Source organism: Triturus cristatus, chromosome 1_1 (assembly GCF_964204655.1).
Source record: "Triturus cristatus chromosome 1_1, aTriCri1.1, whole genome shotgun sequence".
NCBI lineage: Eukaryota > Metazoa > Chordata > Amphibia > Caudata > Salamandridae > Triturus > Triturus cristatus.
In genome coordinates this window covers 289,476,598-289,499,298 of record NC_140579.1, presented here as the reverse complement: position 1 = coordinate 289,499,298, position 22,701 = coordinate 289,476,598, and the positions used below count along the sequence as shown (strand labels likewise).

The 22,701-nt window shown below is 43.7% G+C and overlaps 1 pseudogene across 1 annotated transcript in view; it reads right to left on the bottom strand.

Moving 5' to 3' along the window:
- Positions 1 to 22,701, bottom strand: part of LOC146870136 (complement component receptor 1-like protein) — a 796,036-nt pseudogene that overhangs the window by 385,453 nt on the left and 387,882 nt on the right. The window contains exon 5 of the transcript XR_014978076.1: positions 15,865 to 16,050. The product of XR_014978076.1 is annotated as a complement component receptor 1-like protein (transcript). The remainder of the gene's footprint in view (positions 1 to 15,864; positions 16,051 to 22,701) is intronic.

Sequence of the window (22,701 nt, the reverse complement as noted above, 5' to 3'; positions counted from 1 at the left end):
GTTAAATTAGTTGTACCCAACTGCAATGAACACCGAAGGACAATCATATCCTTGACATACAATGATAAAGGCCAAAGTACAGCTTAAAGAAATGGAAATGTTAGCATACATTATGCACAATTGTGGGGACAAAATGACCAGGGCAAGGATAATTTTAGGGGGGAGACTGGAACTTAGTCCTGGACTCAGTGTTAGATAAATCCGACCATCATGTGACCACCCCCTGCACCAAAGAGTCAGACAAATCCAAATTCTAGCAGACTAAGGTCTAATCACTCACTGATAGACCCCTGACAACTAGTTCATCCTTCTGACAGTGATTACGCATTCACTTTGTGTACATATGCCACCCAAACCAGGATAGACTACTACCTCTCAACACCTTCACTCCTGACATATACTGAGGAGATGGAGAATGTCCTGTATGAGACTTCTGATTATGACGTGGTAAAGATCTACCTTGCGGTAGGTGCACCTATTCCCTTACAGGGCCTATGGTGCTTCAGTATTTCTAGGTTCAAAACCCCAGAAGACAAACAAAGTGCAGGACATAACATACATACTTGAAGGAAAATCGCCCTTCAGTGACCTCTTCACGTGTTATGGGAAGTGGGGAAGGCAAGTATATTGGGGGGACTGATGCATGACTGAGCACCTGCAAAAAGACAGGCATCTGCAGCACAGCTAACATTAGAGGGCGAAGTAGCCTACCTCACTGATAGCTATAATATTTCACACCAACAAGACACACTTAGGCAAATTCTTCAGAACAATAAAACTGAACTCAGTGGCCTATTCAATTCTAAAGCAGAAAAATCCCTCTTGAACCTGAAGCAAAGGCACTATGAGACAGGAAAAAAACAGGATGCCTATTACCTTACCAACTTCAACTGGAGGAATAATCCTGTATGATTGCTGCCACCCGACACACCCTACACGAAATTCAAACACAACCCACAAATATCCTACAGACCTTTTGCTTGTTATATGAAACATGGCAGAATGTGATGGGTCCCAGCTGGAAGAGTCGTTTTATCCCCACTATCCCTATACCTATGTTGTATTGTATTGTATTGTAATTGCATTTCTATAGCGCTTACTTCCCCAGACGAGGCGTCTTAGCGCTTTTTCAGCGAGTAACATGCTACTCCAGAACCCGTAAAGGATTAGAGGTGAATTAGTATAGTGAAATATGAAAGTAATTTGAGTGGTGGATATTAGTCAGTTGTTTGGATTGAGAGGAATAGCGGAAAGGGAAAAAGGTTTGCATTTATATAGCACTTGTTAACCCTGATGGGGTATTGAAGCGCTTTTTTGGCGAGTAGCACGCTACTCCTGAACCCATAAAAGATTAGTGTTGAATTAGTATAGTGAAATATGAAAGTCATTTGAGTGGTGGATATGTTATTCGGTTTTTTGGATTGGGAAGGGTAGGGGAAAGATAGAAGAGGGAAAAAGGTTTGGATTTATATAGCGTTTGTTACCCCTGATGGGATGCCGAAGCGCTTTTTTGGCGAGAAGCACGCTACTCCGGAACCCATATAGGATTAGTGCCGAAAATTAGTATAGTGACATATGAAAGTAATTTGAGTGGTGGATATGTTATTCAGTTATTTGGATAGAGAAGAGTGGCAGGGGGATAGAACGGGGGGAAAAAAGTTTGCATTTTATAGTGCTTGCTACCCCTGATGAGGTGTTGAAGTGCTTTTTTGGTGAGTAGCACACTACTCTGGAACCCATAAAGGATTAATGATGAACTAGTATAGTGAAATATGAAATTTTTGAAGTGGGCATGTTAGTCTGTTATTTTGATTGAAAAGGATATTGAAGGGATAGAAAAGGGAAGGATTTAGACTTTTTTTGTTTGTGTGTTTTGGAGGTCATAGCAGTAGGAGGAGGGTTGGAATGAGTAAAAAGGGATGTGGCGGGGAAGAGTCAGAGGGAAGAGATTAGAAGGCTTGTTTTGGGGGGGATCGGTATAGTAAAAGGGGTGTCGGTTGATGCAAGGAGGGGTAGATTAGGGGAGAGTCTAGAAAGGGTATTTGGGGGATCATAGTAGTGGAACTCTAATGAGAAAAGGCCAAACTCTGCTACGCCCTGCATTGGGCTTACAATTTAATGCCATTGTAGAAGGAGCTAAAAACTGTTTAAGGAGGTCATACTTCACTTACAGAATGTCTGAGCTCTGAATACCTCCAACCAGCTTTTCAAAGTTATAAGCAGTTTTTTTAACCCTTTCCCCACCAAAGGCTGCTATAGCTTAAATAGATATGTGCAAATATTGTGAATTGCTTCTCTCTACCAAAATAGATACAATTTGGCATGACACTACTAGGGGGTAGGCAATCTCTTCATCCAGTTTACCACAGCTTGCCAAAGCATTGTTTGCTGACCCCTTACCACTAAATTTGAACCTCTCTCCCACCGAGTATTTAGAAAGCTGGTGGAATAAATTAGAGCTTCTTGTTGCTCTCATGAAAGTGAAGCTGAAGGGAGGGCAAGAAACTTTTAGCCCATCATTTCAACTGTTTGCTTGCAGCTAGGGTGCTTACAGCGGCCCTTAATTATTCGCTGGCCAATTACCAGGCTACTTCTCTTCGGTCTACCTTGCAACACAGGTCTAAGATGCAGTATTCACTGAAACGACTGTAGGACAAGGGCGATAATATTCAGGATACCTTCTGAGTTGACTTTCAGATGCTGTGATGCTTTGTAGGCTTAACTAACAATCGCTATAAGTAAGATGATGGGGGTGGTGGTGGTCAAGGATCCTGTTGGATTTGTCAGTTGACCTCATCCTCCTACTAATCATTTGACAAAACCAAGGATTCTTTTTATTCCCCTTCTTTTGCTCCCTGATGCTTCTCACTCTCCTCTCCGCTTTACCACAGGCGCCAGATGTAGGGGCGTGGTGGGTGCTGCAGCACGCACAGAAATAACTGCTGGAGTTCTGAAATTGAATGAGCAATAAAGATGACTTGAAATTTTGATTTTATCTTGTTACATTTGCTGAGTGTCAAAGCCATAGGGTAAATGTCGGGCTATGTCGTCTGACAAAATTGCTGCTTATTCGTTTAACAGAGATTGGTGTTTACTTTTCTTTCCTAACTACAAAGTGAGAGGACTATGTGGCAATCTTGCTAGAGTAAAAGGAGTGAAAGGAAAGGCTGAAGAATGTCATTTTTTCCTAGTACAATACAATTTAAATACATGTAAATGTACTGTACAAATATTTAAATATATACCAGAAGTTAAGAAAGCACAAGCGAAACACTGTTTTTGCAATTTTGAAGTGTGATGGATGCAAAGATTTTTAATAAAGCAAACCAATCAAGACCCTTGCTTTAATTTTTACGAGGGGTTAACAGCTGCAAAGTTAAGCATTCATTGTTTTCTTTTTTTAACCTTTAAATGTACCTTTCTAACATGGTGGTCGGTCGTGCTAGAACAGTATATTAAAAATGGCCATAATGTGTTACCATGCATGCACTCACATGCGTCATGACGCACGAGTACAAATGCGTCAGAAGGCTTGCATGTGCATGGGCAACCAATGTGTATACACGTCACTATGCATGCTTGTGCTATGCAGCCATTGTGCAATCAATTATTTTTTAATAGAAAATCCATTGTAAAATTGCTCATCTGTGAGCATGCATTTGTGTGTGATCAGCAAAAAAAAGAAACATTGGCAAAGCCAACAAACAACTCAGCCTTAGAAGTTCACATCATACCTGAATGATCTCCACTGGCTCCACAAACAAGCACAATTCAAACTCCTCGCCCACACTTTCAAGGCCCTACATACAGTGGCCCAGCATACCTCAACAATCGCATCTGCTTTCACAAATCTTCCAGACAACTCCGCTCGTCTGTACTCCTACTTGCACAAATCCCACACATACGGAAACCCAGATCTTCAGGTTGAATCTTCACCTACATCACTCCTCAAGCATGGAAAGACCTGCCACTACACATAAGAGCCTCCTACTCACGGCCTGAATTTCACAAGAAGTTGAAGAACTGGATTTTTGAGTAGTCCCACTAGACCCTAGGTGTGCCTAGACTCACACCTGCTAAGTGCTTAGATACCCTCCCAGGCGGTAGGGCGCTCTCTGCAAATCTGCATAACATTACATAACATAGCAGAGAGCAGGGCCATATTGGCTTGCCAATGCGCTTATTAACATTTTCTTGTGACGAGTAAGACACGATAAGGAAGGACATGGCAAACAATCCTCACCGAATGCTGTGTTTCCTATAGTTAAACTGCTTCGAACATGATCTATTATCGGAAGCCTTTGATCTATAAATCTATAAATATTAATTTATAGTGTTACAAAATTTCAAAACACTTGCAAACATTATTACTTCTGCAACTGAATGAATTATGAACTTCAATCAACAGTAAGCACTTTTATCTTTTTAGTTTTATTTCAGGGAAATTTTAATAATAATAAATCAGATCTTGTCATCATAAAGCTATCCGTGCATCCTTAAACGTTCTATATTTTTTAAGGGTCTATTTTGGAGGTGCTCCTTGTCCTTCTCATAATATATTGTTGATCAATTTTGATCTTTGTTCAGTCACCATAGGCTTTCAACTATAACACAGGCGTTCAACTATACTTTGTCCATATTACGTAGACTCTGCCGTGCTAACTTTATATTTGAGATTGCATTTTTCAAATGCAAGAGATAATTCATGAAAAATGTTTTCCATTATAGACTTTATAATTTATTTTCCTTTTGAGATTTAACATTTTTGATGGACCTATGTTTCAATTCAGGCCTTACTCTGATATTTTGAAGACTGTATAACACATTTGTTTTTTTATCTTAATGTTATCATAGTTTTTAATACATACATTTTACAGCAAACTATTGTCCTCCGGCATTAGTTATGTGCAGAATTATGCAGTAGATAAATAACCAACAACACAAACACTATTTTATTTGCATAGTAGAACATGCATGAATGATTTACCAAGGCTACGGGTCTACAACTTTGTCAAATTCAAATGTAGAAGGCAATGTTTGAAGGGCTTTTGGAAGCTTATTCTAGATTTCTGTTGATATCTCCTTGACGGAGATAATTTTCTCTTTGATTTATTAGTTTGATATTTACAGCTGTTTTGTTATTTTGATGTTTCAAAAAGCAAACTGGCTTTTTACACAAAGGCTATAGACAGAGGGTAGGAGAGTAGCCTTTCAGGCTGCAGAAATGTCATGTTTTCTGGAGTCCCATATAATAATTTAGCACTTAGATTCATTTTATGTACATTATCTACCAGGCCTCCTAAAAACATGCCATCATTGTGTCCCTCGAGGACAATGGAACTCCCTGAGTTTGACAATAGAAAATTTACTTTGAGAGGGGCACTGGAAACATAATAGCAAATTTACTTTGACAGGGGCACTGGAAACAAAGTATCCCACCCTGATGGTAAAATCAACAATTCACAAATTAGATATGCTATTAGATAAATCAAATATACCTAATTAGGATACAAGCGTAGACTTCCTTCTTCAAAATATTAAATAGGTTGCAGCATGACATACATAATTTATTGATAACAGGCCTTTAGTTTATCCAGTAGTATTTACACCAGTGCAAAGGCAATCTCAGAATTACACAGAGAGCGAATCCTTGAGTGACTGACACCCAGCAAAATACCTTTTTGCCGATCATCTGTGATAGCCATACACTTCCAAAATCTTCCCTATAAAGTTAATATTCTAGTGAGGCACTAGTCGGTGAATATGGAGTATTGATTTAATAAACAGGGTTGTTCCTGCCTGGCCTTAAGAGAACCAGGGAGCCTATCCTATTCGAAAGAGTTCATTGGTGTGAGAAAACAAATACAAATAGCAAAATAATAATTTTGCTTTGCCTGCAGAGAGATTTTTTCTGAAGAGCGTTTTCAAGGTTTTACATTTGTCTGCTCGTGTGTTTAAGCCCTGTAGATAAAATTGCAAAAGGTAAGAACTTTAGTGCATATTTGATACTGCTGATAATTTATTTGTTTTGCGTCAGTATGTGTTTTAAAAACATTCATTATCTTCATAGCTGCACTTCGGATGTTCATCTTTAAAACCGTCAGTTAATTAAGGACACCCTTTATCAGATATGCTCCGTTGTAATGTTGTGTACAATGAACAATTTATTTTGATGCTTGTATGTGGAGGTTCAAAGAATAAGGATTTCAGGGTGACAATTTTCTTGGTGCAGAATGCCATAAGATTGGAACAGAAATCAGAAGATGGAGCAAGCATGTTACTTTGGATGCAAGAGGAAACCAGATTGTTGCATATGATGAAAGGTTACTTACCCGAACACACTGCACAGAGAAATTCGGCTGGGAGATGCCTCACTGGCATGGACTGGGGACACCCTGTGATACCTGGGTGTCAGACTCTACCATGCACCTCGGGACCTCCTGGAGGGCAACAACTACCGAGCCCTCCGAGGGCTTAAACGCCAAATTAGCTTCTGGCGAACCCTACCCGTGGCTCCCATAGGGAGGGTAGCATTATCCAAAATGATCATGGTGCCCCGACTCCTTTACTACTTCGCTAATATCCCGGTCATCCCACCGCTGTCTTTTTTCCAAGAGCTAAATTCATTACTAATCTCCCTGATCTGGGGGAAGGGCCGATGCAGAGTGGCCTTGTCGACCCTGCAATTGCCGCGTGATAAGGGTGGGATGGGAGCCCCGTCCTTTGAAGCCTGTTTTTTGGCAGCGCAACTGCAGTGGCTGTCACGCTGGACAGCACATCACAATCTCGGGGAGGCAGACTCCCAGGACGGATAGAGAGCAATCCTGGAACTAACCCGAATACTCCTCCCAGGGTCTAAACCCAACCCTGCTCATCCTCTGTTGGTCAAAGTGGCTAGATCTTGTACCATGAGGATTCACCGTCTGTCCAAAGGGACACCTATGTAATCCCCATTACTGCCGCTAGTAGGCCTCCCTAAGGGGCACGGGTACTACACCGCAGCAGAGCTCAGGATTTGAACCGAACACATGCTCACTGGAGCTGAAGCCCTATTCACCGACGGCCAACTGATCTCGTTCGCAGGCTTAGCTGAAGAAAGCGGGCTCCCGGTCGGTCAATTCCTACTGCACCGGCAGCTGGTGGCAGACTGCAGACGGACCTGGGATCTCGGGAACGGAGAACCCAAGACACACCCGGTGTTGCACACACTACTTCACATGGGGACGGGCAGACATCACATTACATGGATCTATAAATCCATTATGGAACTTACACACACACCACTGACACGATTACGCCTCCATTGGGAGGAGGACTTCGGCCGAGCCCTCCATGATGAGAGTGGATCATAGCCCTAGAACACCACAAAAAAGTGTCCCGCAATCAAAGATTAAAAAATGTACAGTTTAATGTGCTGCACCGTGCTTATCTCACGCCGGCACGGCTAAAACGCTTTTACCCGACGTCCCGCTTTGAATGTCCCCGCTGCCACACTCCAGATGCCCCATTCATTCACATGTTTTGGACATGCCCCACGATACAAACCCTTTGGTCAACGGTACACACAACACTACAAACAGTCACGGGTTTATCAGATTTCCACACGTGGGAAGCGTGCGCCCTGGGCATATTTAAACGTAAGAAGTGAAAGAAGGTAGAAACCAAATTTGCTATGCTAGACATACTTCTAGCAAAACGCAGTATAGCAATGCACTGGCATTCACCGGGTGGCCTCCCTATAGAAGCATGGTGGGGGGCGGTAAAGAAATGGGCCACGGTTGAGGAAGATCTCATCCGGCAGGAGGAAGCTCGCGTCATGCGATGGCAACCTATTTCATTATTATGGGCGATGCTCCTCCATGACTTCAAGCAAGCACACACTGCTAGCGCAGAACCCCCACAAGACACCCAGACGGAACCAGGGCCCAGCGCACATTGATCCTTCCAAATTTCCCCTCCATCACACTAGCTCACCCCCCCAGGCCACACCGTTTGGAATGGTGGAAATTATTGCCCGCAGTTAACGTGACAATATGGAGCTGTACCACATCTACCCCCACCTTCTGCGCCCCCCGATCCCTAACTTCCCGAGTTATGACTCCCCAGTTCAGTTTAGAACCTGGATTGCCATTTAGCATTGCCCTATACAGGGAACAAAGGACTAGTGACTGTCATACAGGTATGGGTGGCACAGTAACCTTACCAACGGCATATTCAACGGTATTTTCCGGCATATCCTTTAGAGGCGGAGAAGCGCTCCCCCCCAATAATAGTCACTCGGCGATTTGACGCAGAAGTGTTGACATCAATTGTAATGTCGCAACAGATGAGTCGGATTATTGTATGACATGTTTAATGCTAAAATCCAATAAAAAGGTTTTGCACAAAAAAAATGATGAAAGGTTACTTAGTGGAGTTAGGGTATATAGAGATTCAAGACTGGTACTGCTCATTTTTTGCCCCAGTGCAAGCAGATGAGTAGCCAACCCCTGGCAGGAAGTCGGCAGTTAAATGTAAGTAACTTGGTTTTTGCACTATTGTCTTTTTTAATGCTTTGCCCACCTACATCAGTTGACCCAATCTGTCAGTAAACCAAGCAGGAAGTTTTGAAGGACTATGGTTTCTGACTGAGGAAGGGACTGTAGCATCCAAGACTTCTGTCAACTTTGGGTTCATATGATTTAGGACATCCTCAATATTCTGGCTCCTATTTGCCAGTATGATACTGTGATTGAAGGAGAGGAATTTAAACATGCTGACTAAATAGCAATCATTGAACCATGTCTCAGTGATGACTAAAACAATTAAAACTATAAAGATTGATATAGTCATGGGTATTTTATGTATTTTTGGCTGCAAAATACCATTCATGAGGGCACTCTGTAGTCTATTACCGGGCGGAGTAGAGGACAATGTATCATGAAGGAGAATTCTGGAGGGATAGGTAGGAGATAGGAGAGAGGCTAGGCATATTATAGATGTAGTTGAGTCTGGGGATGTGGAGAAAAATATAAAGTAGGCTCTGACAGGGTGCTCACCAAACAAGTAACCTGCAGAGCTGATCCACTAGCAAAGGACATAACCGAGGAGGAAGTAAGCCAGGTTATTGATAATCTTCCATGAGATAAATAACCATCTGGCAGAACATTAGAAAATAAACAAGAAAATACTGGTCCTCCTTCTGTGCCAGATGTTTAACACAATCCACGAAGACTCTTCCACACTCACAGAGGCTCACATAGTGAGAACAGTAGTCCTATTTAAACCAGATAAAGATAAAGACCCATATGATTGTGTGATTTAATAAATAGTTGAAAAAGGACAAGTTGCACGCTAGCACGGACTGCAGAGGTCTCACACTGCCTCACTCAGAAAATTACCGGCTATCATTCCAACTGCCACAACTTCGATACAGTTTTCATAATATTCTAGAAAAAAACAAGATGGGTCTCATTTGAAGACAATCTGCTGAGCAAAACAGGAGGCATGGGCATGCTCTACTCGAAGGAGAATCAAAACATAGTTAAAGCCCACCCAATCCTCCGAACCACATCTAACAGGTGGCAGAAGGGACACCATGAAGTGCGATAGGTGGAAAGATACATGAAGGGTCACCTCTACAGGGTAAAGGCAAAATCCAGAAAGGTAACTGTAGGAATCCGGCTCTTTATGTAGTATATCAAAAAGAGATACACCGTGCAAAGAGTCCAGGAATGCCTTTATGAGTGGACAGGGACTTTCTATAGTATTCCAAGGTTCTCTTCTAGGGGGCAGTGTGGTCGAGCAGCCTTAGGCTTATCAAAGAGTAGCGTTAGACATCTGCCAATACACACTATAGTCAATAAATTATGCACACAACTCAATAAGGAAATCCACAACAATTCATAAAAATAACACGTATCTTTATATATGTCTAGGCACCAGAATCAATATGATCAGGTAATATATTTCGCAAGAGAAATACTCTTGCGCTTGAAAAGTCAATAGTGCATTTTTCAGAGGCTGCTATGTTATCTATGGGAGGATAAACAAATACGGCATACAAGTTCTTTGCAGCGACTTACAAGATCAACCTCCTGGACTTGAGGTGTGTATTGGGCAAGGTCCGAGGCAGCACCAGCAGATCACCTCCAGGGGCACGAAGGTGGCAGGGTGCATTGGTGCCAAACTGTGTTGGGTCCCCAATGCAAGTCAAAGGGGATCGGTCTTCGTGAACAGCAGCTGCAGGGTCGGACTGGGAGACCAGTTAGGCTGAGCCAAGCTGGTGCTCAGGCCTCATAATGCTCAGGGATGGAAGGGGGGACACCTTTGGTCCTCATCTCCACAGGCCAGCGGCAACGGGTGCAGAGGTGTCCTCAGGCATTGGGTTTTCATCCCTGGGAGCAGTCGTGATAGATGGGGCCTGCAAGCAGATGTTGTAGGTGGTATTGAGAAGTCCACAGCAGGGCAACCTTAGAGTCTGTTGACACCGTTGGCCCACTTCAGCTCAGGCTACGTGGCTTGAGTGCAGTGGTACTTTCCGGCGTCTGGTTTACGTGGTCTTGGAGCTACACAGCTCACTCTATGGTACTTGCAAGATGCAGGGGAACAGCTTCGCTACTCCACTGAATTTACTGTGTCTTTGGAGAAGTGCTGGCAGTCCTACCAGGTTATGGGGGATCCGCAACTTGCAGGGAGAGGATACTTTGGCGCAAATGTCAAGAACAGGCCAGCAGGGCTGGTGCCAAGTCAGTTGTTTCTTCTGCAGTTCTTGCTTTTGTGGCTCTTCAGCCCTTCTTTTTGGCCACCAGAATCTGATTCCCTGGTGCCAGGGGCCGCCATAAATACTGAATTTAGGGGCATTAGAGAAGTGTAGTGTAGTAGCCAATGGGCTACATACTCTATGCATCACTATGCCCCCTATATGACCATTACCTGGGGGAGGTGGCCATAACCTTGTCCCAGAATGCCTAAGCTTTGCCATCACCAAGATGGCTAACTCTGTAAAAGTCGCCTTCACTTCAGGTAACCCATCTCATGGGTGGCACTAGCATGAGGGTGGACAGGCCTATCAGACTAGCTAATTTTCCCACCTGTCAAGGTGACAAATGGCTCTAGACAAAGGAGGTTGGTTTCTTCTCCTGTGAGAGAAACCAGACTCGCATACCAAAGGCGGTGGGCCCTTTGAAACTACCCTGCCTTGGAATGCTAATCTGCAGGTCATCCTGTGGAAGGTGGTGAAAACACCCACTGCCCGAGCAGGTTTGGTTTCTGGCCTTCTGAGAGAAAACACTCTCACCCTTGGGGGTCAGAAACTCGTCTCTGGTGGCAGGCTGGCGAAAACCAAACTGTCACTGCACCAGTAGCTGGTAGGTTTTAGGCGGCACCACTAAGGGGTGCATGTATCACTAAATCTGACACTGGCATTAGTCTGGGTTTATTAATTTGAGATGTTTGACACCAAACATCCCTATCATCATTGAAGCCATCATGTAGCTGTGGAACTCACTTTCACTAGTGTTCAGTACAGGCTTGAAAAATGGCTTCCCTGATCACTTGTACTTGCAGTAATGAAACTAATCGGCACAGGGTCATATCTACTCATGCATTTATGCCCTCACATGTACTATAGTGCACTCTGCCTTAGGGCGATAAGGCCTACTGTAGAGATGTCTTGCGTATACTGCATGCTGTGTCTGCAGGCATGGCACACTGGCTGTGTGCCATGTCATGTTTTCACTTTTGTCTCCACCAAGACACACAGCCTGCAGTAGCAGTTTGCATGAGCTTGGTGAAGGGTCTCTTAGAGTGGCACAATAGTTGGTGTAGTCCTCAGGGACCCTCTTTAGTACCTCAGGCCCTATGTACCATTTACTAGGGACTTTTAGAGGGTACATAAGGTATTACCAATTAGGTAAACAATTGCACATTTTTGGGAAAGAGATCTGGCACTGAGGTCCCAGTTAGCAGGAACCCAGTGCACTTCCAGTTGAAATCACATCAAATACCAAGAAAACAGTAGGCGGGGGGAGGGGGGGGGGGTTGTGACTATTTAGAAAAGGGCTCTTTGCTACAGTAACTGCAAACCCATAGTGACTGATTTTGTCAGCAAGGGGGCGACTACAATAGACTAGCTACTGATGGAAGGCAGGATAATGTCCTTTGCAGAAGCCCACTGGTCCTACAAGCTTACATCACACCAATCCTGCAGGTACTGAAAACTACTACACTGTTTAAATAACACATTGGGCCTGCATCCCAAGGCCTTAAATGCTTCGCTGCGGCCGGAATTCCCCTACTGTGCGGGAGAATGCTAAGCGTGTGCGGTTCTGACAGCTCCCGGCCGTCCTCTGCACACGCCCACCGTGACGTCAGACGGCCAGAGGCCGTCCGACGTACGGAAGCGGTTAACTACAGATATGGGGAACCTACACAGGATTGGTTTGTGGCACTACAAAAAAATTATTGACTCTGGTTTTTCATTTCCATTACAAATGCATCTCAAAGACTGGTGGAACACCTGACCAGGCTTAGATTACACGGGTAAGGACTGGTAACATTTTCTCCAACTATAGATAAATATTTATGGGAGGCCAGATTAAAACTTGATATGAAAAAATCTTATATAAGTGGCACTGTCCCCTCCCCTGTTAATGGAGGCCAGGGTCTCTAGTGACCACAAATGCTAGAGATACCATGGAGTGAAAGGTAATATCGTTCACATAGTGCAGGAATGCCAGAAACTGAGATGTAATTGAGATGATGTCTGGATGGAAATAAAAGCTCTGTCTGGAATTAGAAGGGACATGATGGGCTCTGCCATACTGCTCCACAATGTATCATAGTATTCAGAGATCCCCTCAAAATCCGGTTGCTGGTTCGTCACAGCTTTGGCAGATCGACTGTGGGGATAGTTTCAGATATCCAGAAATGGAGAATACACAGTTTGGCAGGTAGATGTTTCTTATGGCATCCGTCGTGTGAGTCATATACAAACTAGAAGATTAACGACGGTCTTCAACAAAGTCTGGGGCAATCTCATTCAGCCATATCGGCCTCCCTCGCACTAATTAAACAAATAGCTTCAGGGAGATGGGGGTCCCTGTGGCTGTGGGGGGTGTGGCGGGCCATCCAGTATTTCTATTATTCATTGCCCTGGAGAGGTGGCGGTCCCCGGGGAGCATGGGGTGCCGCAAGGGCACCCCCGCATTGTTATAAAAACTGCCCTCAGGATTTGGCTTTTTTTTTGGGACACAGATCCATGGGTCAACTTGCAAATTTCCGGCGCAATTTAAAAAAAAATACATTTAAACCCCAGCAGGGTCCCTGTTGGACCCCCCACCCCACCATATGTGGGGGTCAGGGTATTCCTACCCTGGCTCCTTTTCTTTATTTTTTACTTTTTTTGTGGGACTCAGCTACAAGCAGGCCACAGTGGGAATCCAACCCAGGGAAAGCAGTGCGCCACTCGGTGCACTGCTCCTGCTAAACGAGAAAATATGCCCAGTAGAAAAGACAGGTGCTATGGGGATGAGAGACAACATCTCCGATGGTTGCATTGGGAGCAGGTGCAAGGCGAATTCACAACCAATAAATTGCACAGGCACACAATGGAAGTCCCTATAAGAGATACTAAGTACTAGAACAGATCCCAAAATGGCCTACAAGGCATATAGAAGATGGTCCCTGCAGTACAGGAAGCACGGCTGCAGTGCATCCGCACAATGCAAGCAAGATACTTACTATAGAACAAGATCCTGGGTAAAAATCTAACCTGCTGAATGGAGCCTGTAAGAACAGGCGTACTTGAGTCCAGAAAACAATCTATGTCACATATTGTGGGATCTACATCCTGTCATTGACCGTACAATAAGAAAAAGTGTACCTGCAGAGGACAGGAACACCCACCGGGTGTGACCCATAGATACAAAGGGGACTTGACAAGAAAGCCAATGGGCAACTGCCCCGAAATGGCACAGATGTGAACAAAAAATATGACAGTTCCCCGTACCATCCTAGTACGGGAGACCATGGAAGCAGAGTTAAGGTTCTGCTCCACCCTACCTCACCTGATATCGTCGCTAGGCAGGGACAGCCTATGCGCTTAAACGATGGGCGCCATCAAAAGACATATCAATCAAAGTGGATTAAACAGCCTCTGAAAAATCAGAGGCATGAAGCCAGGCGCAGCGACGTAACTCCAGAGAGGAGGCCATGGCCCGACCCAATAATTCAGTGGCAATCCACAACGAATAAGCCATTGAGCTGCTTCTTGCCCATCTCGAGTTATCTGGACAAGGTCATCCCGGATGTCATCTTGAAACGAGGGCAGTACACGTGCCAAGGAGTCTCACAACGCATGGCCTTGTTGTTTTTCTAGCTGCAGATTTAGGCTTGAATGGGTGTTTCAGATCCATATACCAGGCATCAATAATTGTTTTCAATATGTATACTTTTTATTGTGTATGACGATGGATACTCACCACCTTGAACTGCAGGAAGCCAAACCCCTTTTTAAATTCTCAGATGTTGATTACGAGGTATATTCCTTGTCCTTTTTCTCTGCTAGGAAAATATTACTGACAAAAGCTCTAGGATACAGATGAGTCTTGACAAATCTCCTCCCTCTCACCCACTTGTTCGCCAAGGTTAACACTTCCTTGTCTATCAAAGCTGCTTCTCTTTCAAAGATATAAAAACAAGAAATGCTATATGAAATCCTGTGGCAGTCTGGGGATACCAATTATCGCAGGTTATATAAAACCAATTGTGAACAAAGCACATCAGTCTTTCTCTTAGCCATTGATCGTAAGAGGGCACAATCTGTACCTTGACATCATGCCGATGCATGAAGCTCCACTGAAGTCACCACTGGCGCCCCTCTACTGGGGAAATAAAAACATCTAAATCCACTGGATGCTTCTTTCAGAGCCTTAGATTCTCTGGGAGCCCGCTTTAACCACCTCAGCTAAAATCCTGGGAATGAAGATCTTTTCAAAGAAAGCTAGGCATTGGCTTTTAAAAATGGTGACACATTGATCTAGTTCCTTAATAAAGTGTTCTTTCAAAATACAAGACTGGGTGACTGAGCCAGTCTCGAAGGTAAAAGTTCCCCTACCATGGGATCCACCTTAATCATGAATAATCGCCACTCTGTGGATGAGGACCAATTTGCTTTTCCAAAATAAATATAATCTGATGGGCTCATCCTGAGAGGATTTTGTGGGGGAGAGGGGAGAAGAGGGTTATCTTCATACTTATCTCAATTCAACAACATTAAAACAGATGAAGGATCTCCAGGGTGCCTGCATGAATTCAGACTTCACTGTTGGAAAAACACAGGGCTAGTTAGAAACTAATGCAGGTCAGGACGGCAGTGTCATCAAGCCATCAACATAGGAGTATGGCTGGAAGCATGGCATTTGAGCAAAGGGGTTGCCTTCTGCCAGCACTGATGCACAGAAATCTTAATTTTCTGAAGCTAGCCATTCCCCATGTAGGAAGGCCACACCAACAGTCAGGCCAGTACCGACGTCTAACCCCAAAATAGGGTCCATTCTCAGTGCTTTCTACAAATACAGTGCCACTTTTTTATTTGCTTACCCATAAAACGTTTAATTCAAATCCTATGCGCAGGTCCAACGTCCAGTTAGAATTTGTTCTAATCTTCGTGGTCATTTTCAGTGTCTTTCCTTAAGTCTGCTGCACTTTGCATCTTAATGCTTCTTGGTAATTTAGCTATCTCTACAAGAGCTCTCTCAGGCAAACACGCATAATAACTGTATTCTCCATAAAAAGGTTTGCCTGTACAATAACTTAAGGAGCATTTTGTTTTGCAGTCACATATGTGTGGGGTCAAAGGAATAAACCATTAAACATAAATACCTTTGCACTCGGGTGCAGGTACACTCCAATTTCCATACTGTGTACTGTGAATGGACGCCTCTCCAATTAGTCATAATTGTTTATTATGATAAGAGTAGGTTACGCCTGCTTGATATTTAAACTCTTCTTGCCCCGCGCTGCTGTGTGTTCCCTCCACTATGTCTGGTGATGTTTGGTAAATTACAGCTAAAAGGAAATACAACAATAAAGTACACAGGTTAATGTAATTAACTACATAGACACTGCAGTTAAATGCATGGAATGGTTTCTTTAAGGGCACAAGGATAATTCAAAATCAACCAAAGTGTAAATGCCTCGTCAGGGGTAGTAAGCACTATATAAATGTCATTGCAATACAATACAATCTATAAACCCCCATGGCCCACAATAATACTAATACCATAACACTCAGCAGTGGGGCAGTCGATTGTAGCTCATACAGACTGCATAATAATTTACATATACTGATTGACACTCTTACACTCACATAAGATAAAACTGTTGTGGATCATGTCCATCACCCAGTACTGTACTAGTCCATAGCAGTAAACCATATAACAACAACAAAACATCTCAGAATGGACAACTCAGTGTGGTAATCTGCTAGCTGGACTATGATTATATGAAATACCATAAAGGGACCTACAGAGTGATTCAAAGCTACCAGCCTACTAAAAAGCATAAACTGCACACCTCTATCTCATACTTTTTCATCCATCAAACTACTAAGCGCTGCATCCCATATTCCAATAACCGGACTTCGGTGGTTATCACACACAACATGGAAACACTTACCATATAGGCAAGCACTTTAGCACCCTGCATAGGGGTAGCAAGCACTATATAAATGTTGCAATACAATACAAATACCCCAAAGTGGCCAAAAGCAGCTACCATCGCTCTGAAACAATGAGACTTTATAAGTCTGTAAATGGTACTTGATAGAAGTAAAAAAAATCATGTCTGTACACCTGCGCCTTCTGCCATGACACACTGATACCCAGTTTTCTAACAGCATTTAAGCAATCTTGTTATTATAGAAAGGCTAAATCTAAAATACTAAGCACAGTCAATGGAAAAAGGCACTGAAGCCGACAGGAGTTGGAGAAAGGCCATTGGGCACAGAATTGTGCCTGATGACCTAGGAAAAGAAAAGGGACTCAGTGGCATGTGTTCTGGAAGTGGAAACAGTTGAGCATGTGCCTGGTCTTCAGAAGTGATTTTTAGGTCTCGCCTGGCGTTAGCAGTGTGCAGCGCTGCTCTCGCCATGCAAAGGCCTTTTGTAATCGATTCAAGCTGTGCACGCGTTTGGAGGGACAAAACATGCACGCGCATGTGGACAGCCCGACGCCATCTTTGTTTACTTTAATTGGCGTACGGATGTGCACACGCGCGCTCATAGCGGCTATCATGCGCTTGAACTTACGTTTTTCACGTCAGCTAAGAAAGCATTAACTGGGGGTACTTCTAATAAATTAAGTTGTTTTTATCATGCGCTTGAACTTACGTTTTGCACGTCAGCTAAGAAAGCATTAACTGGGGGTATGGACACGGTAATTGGGGCAGGTGGCGTCACTGAATCTACCCTTCAGTCCTCGGCCTGGTCCTTTCTCGCTCACCATTTGTCCAGTTCCGGGATCCTGGCAGGCCTCTGTCAAGCGCCTCTCACGCCTCTCAGCCCTTTGGGGTGAGGGAGAGGGACTGACGGTTCATGGCGCTGCTTTCAATCTGTTTCCCACATCTGTTAAACTAAGTGCGTAGTCTCTCCTTCCCTAAACGAATACCACTCATCTCACCCACCACTGATATATTTAAAGTATGGGGAAGGAGCTTAGAGGGCCAGGCAAATGGGCTGGCTGACCGACGTGCGCACAGGTGCAGTTTGAAAGAGCCGCCGCTTTCTGAGCCGGGGCACAAATATCTCACCCGACGTCTGATGTTTTCCACTGAATGTTTGGCGATCATTTGTGCACGTAAGGTCACTCCAGCTCGGGTCCCAAGAGTCTACAACTTCACGAATGAAGCACAACTCTTGATTCAACTCCCATTGACTGACAACGTTGTCACAAGGGCCCCGAAGTTACTTTTTGCTTCCTTAAGTGAAGTGTTATTGTGCCGTCTTCTCTTCTAATATCGAGGCCTGTTGCTGTCATTTCCTAGGCCTAATGGTGGAGTTAGAATATATTTGTGAATATTTGTATTTGGGCAGCGAGTCAGTGGTCTGTGCTTGAGGATTCATGGGTAAGTGCGGAGTTCATATGGCCTATTTTCAGCCCGTATGCTCCTAGTACCTGAATGTAGTGTACATGTTGATGGCTTGGCATAAGCAGGTGTGCTGTGTGTATAGGATTACCTCATTGATCATCTCGGGGATCTTGCAAGTCTGAGCCTTTACTACAATGACATTGTGAGTATACACCTAGGGTGCCCAGATCCTGACTAATGCAAAAGAAACAATTGCAATACATCATATCTACTCCATATAGCATTTTAATATGTTGACTCCATTCTCTGGTGAATAACATGTAATTTGGTTTTAATATTGCATCAGACACGTGGGATTCCCCAATAAACTTCTTCAGCATGTTTGAAGTCAATGCTAACATGCCTTTATATCTCCTTCCTTTTTTTCTACCTTGCTCAAAATTCTTTATTTTTGGCTGCATGTAGTAACTTGTAAAGCAGTACAATCTTCTCTGCAGGATTCTGTTTTTCCTGTGTAGTATCTGTATGATGGTGTCCTTGTAGGGTGTTAGCCCCTCATACCACCAGCCTCGTTTCAGGTCTCGACTACAGAGAGCTTTTCCCGGCTGTTATTGAAAGAGCAACCCAAATTTCCCCTGTTCCAATGGCCCAGTCTAAATGGGTCGATACTGTCCGGTACTGAGTACCGGAACTTTTTTATTTTGTGAGGGAGAAACCCGGTACTTCTCAAGAGAAATATAATACTTTTAATTGGAGAGCACCGGAACTTCTCGGAAACAAGCAGGTACTCTGGTACAGAGTACCTGCACTTCTATTTTTCTATTTCAAGCACTTTTTGTAATTGAGGGGCCTCTTGACAGGTGAGGGTTGTCTGCGAGTGGGCAGTTCTGGTAGTTCGGTGGACTCCTGAACCCATCAGAGGGGTCTCTGTTTAACCATGTACAGAAAAATCATGCTGGTGGGAGCTTGAACTACCAGACTTTCTGGTGTAGGGTGTAGAGTTAAAAAGTAGGGGTTCTCTAGTACAGGTCTGTGGCGCCTGGTGACACGCCGGTTCACCTTAGCCCAGGTGCCCATTAATGTGCCAGTCAAAGCCTCATTTAAGTGGCAGTAGGGGCTCAGAGGAAGCCTGTCCAGTCTGCAAAACTTCAGTGAGCACAATAAAGAGTGATGAGGGGTAAATATTAGGGGAAGGGATTAACAACTTAAACACAAGTTTATCATGTTGAGATGCATCAACATTCATACTTCAAGCTCTATTTGCAGCGCACCAGCATGATTCACGTTTCTTTGGCATGCGCATCATCACGATTCATATTATTTAGTTTCAGATTATGCCTGGAATTAAAATCAGTAAAAGCGGAGTTTCTTTTTTAAACAGGATAATTGGACATCGTTTACAGAGGGAACAAGCCTCAAAACATTTAAATAATAATAAGTCTTAAATGGCCTGGTTGCTGCTACATGCGCTCCCGTTCCAGTTATAATCCTTTCATCTCACACTGCCATCAATATTTCTATTTTTTCTTGTTGTGGTGCATTTTACTCTACTGCAAACTGAACCACAGAGAATGCGTGGACTGCCTCAAGCTGACAGACTGTTTGGTTTGGTTCACTTTCAAGTGCCCTTTCGCAGACTGCCCTGTAGATGCAGTCTTTGTATAAACTGAGATTTCACACAGCAGGTAAACAGGCAGAGTCCAAGGTGGACTACCCACAACGTGAGAACAATGAGGTGTGAGATATTTGCACCCGGCTGTCATCAACCTTCCAGAAGCAGCAGATCTGGGGCAGGCGTCATGTAAAATGTCCTCACCTTGAACAACAGAAATTGTAGTCCGACACCTCACCTCTACCATCCACCAAATGGTGGTGTTAAGGAAGAACTAATGGCAGATTCTTGCTAACAAGGTCTTCATGGAATTTGAAAACGTGGCCCGGTCTCCAGCCTCCTAACTTCAGTGTCTGGGTTTCCACCCTCCAGCTAATGGGAATGCAGGCAATACACTTCCATTTCCTGGCGGAGGGGGGGGGTCTTTCTTCACCCCCTTCCTGTGCCATGCTAAGACATGGGTATCCAAAAGGATATGAATTTACTTTCGTAATTTATACCGCAACCAAAACATTTAAGGGTGAACATCAGAGGACATCCACCCCAGCATTTGCAGAATCTCCTTTTAGATGTTTGCATTGCTTTATATTTTCTCTCTTAATGATACAATCATGAGATTACTGCTTCCTTCGAGCAAAGTCTAAAGTTCTCTATGTTCCCCAACATATCCTTTAAACCATTACTTTGTGCATCCAACCCGTGAGCTGATCTGCTGTTCTTGCTGAAACTGTGGTTACTCAGTAGCCTAGTAGCAGACAGACTGGTCATCTGACACTAGTGCCTATCAAAAGTAACTAATTGGAGCACTATCCCACATGCAAATAATGTTGTTTATTTCTACAGGTTTGCATCCTCATTTAGCATGCTAGGTCGAAACGTCTCCACTATATTCCTAACACCCTGCATGAGAAACTGACCTTTACTTAAAGCCTTACCTTTGGAAAAGCTGTTTCTAGCAGAGACCATTTCACCATAGATGTGTCACCTTTTTAATACTCCCCAGGTTTCAGACTGGATCAGGAAAATCTTAAGCAGTACCCATGCGTGTGGTCAGTAGAGACCACGCAGCTCCTCAACAAAGTCGCTGTACTCTGAAAGCGAAGCACAGGACCCTATATAGGCAACACTCATGCTGATCAGTTGCTTTCTGAACCATGCATGCCCGCAGGTGTAGAATCCAAACTTCAGATTGGTAGTGACTAGTGTGCGGATCTCTAATTGGGCCCTTTTTAAATGAGAAGAGCCCAGTACACAGAGCGGGGAGGAAGAGACAGTCAACAAAGAATCTGCGGTTAGATAGAGTCTCTACCAGCGTGGTACCAAAGGTAAGCAACGCGTTCTTCTAATACAGACTTCTAACAGTAGATTATTTACCTTTTGAATAATATCAAAGCAGTACCTCCCAGGCAGTGGGTCTGTAAACAAACCGAAAAGTCCTGCATGACTGAGTTGGCAAAGTGCCCTTCCCAAGGCACCTGATTGTACAGACAAAAGTGGTTTGTGAACATATGGAAGGACACCCACGCTGCTGCCTGGCAAATGTCCAGGACAGGCACCCCACATGCCAACGCAGTGGTAGCAGCCTTGGCCCTGGTGGAGGGAGTCCGCAAGTCCTCTGGGGACTGCTTTTCGGCCAATGTGTAGCAGATACTCATGTAGAGAATGAACCAGTAGGATATGGTCCTCTTATGCACAGCAATGCCTTTCTTTGCTCCAGTGAATCCAATAAAGAGTCAGACGTCCACTCAGTGTTCTCTGGTATGATCAAAATGAAATCTAAGGGCCCTTTTCGGATAAAATTGATAGAGTCTCTCCTTCTCCTTAGAGGGGTGAGATGGAGTAAAGAATGGCAGAAGGGTATACTTCTGCCAGACAATAAATGTAGTTACTACCTTCGGAAGGAAGGATCTACAAGTCCAGCTTATCTGGATAGAAGGTGATGTAAGGTGGGTTGACGGAGAGGGCATGTAGCTCGTTCACCTGCAGTTGTTAAGGCTACGAGAAATGCTTGTTATGAGGGTGAGCAACAAAAGAGGAGAGCTGTGGAGAGGTGCAAAGGGAGCTCATATGAGGAGTGTAAGAACCAAGTACAAATCCCATTGGGACATTATAAAAGAAGAAGGGGGCAACATATACTATAAATCTGTGCTTCCACAATGTTTTAGAACCACGATCCAACTTTTAGAACAACAAACTTTCATGAGCCACCTAGTTTTAATGGACATAAGACTGAGGCAATCTTTTAACATGATACCAACATGTGATTGTAAAAGTCACAACCTTGACCACGCCCTTTGATATGTGACTATGGCTAAGATACTGATTTGCCCATTGAAGAGGCAGATCATGAACTGCAGTTGAGTCTTCAGCTGGAACACTTTTCAGAGTATGATGCTGGCCCGTTTCATTTGTTCACTAAAATCATTTGGCTTCTAAAAAATATTGGCATTGATATCAGAGATGTTAGCAAATTTGAAAAACCCCTTCTGCAGCAGAGCATGGAGGAAGGCCTCATATCCATTTTTGTTTTTAAGCAAGGTGCAATATGCACAGTAGTTTTATACAGCGCAAACACATCCCAAGGACATTGGGGCACTTTAGAGCAGCAGATTTCATTTCACAAGGTCAAAGTAATCTTCTTATTAGCACATAAGATTAAGTGAATTACCCAAAAAGTAAAGGATTTTGAGCCAATGCCGGGTGCTAGAATCTTGTTCCACATATCCAAAGTCAGCACATTCATATTTCCCAATTTATGAGTGAAAGGCATGCAAAGGTGAAATGGTTGTGCATGATCACGCACAGTAAGCAGTCTGTTGAAATGGCTGTGTAATTAAAAAAAACAGAACCAACAAATACTGGATGGTTCAAGGAGCACTGCTTGGGAATATTTACAGGGATTTGTTTTAAAATTAGATATATGGACTATGCTCAGCTCCCTTGCATCCTTAATATTAACCACATATAGAGCAGGACTTTGGCGACTCACCAAAAATTGGCTCACGACTCACCAGTGGGCC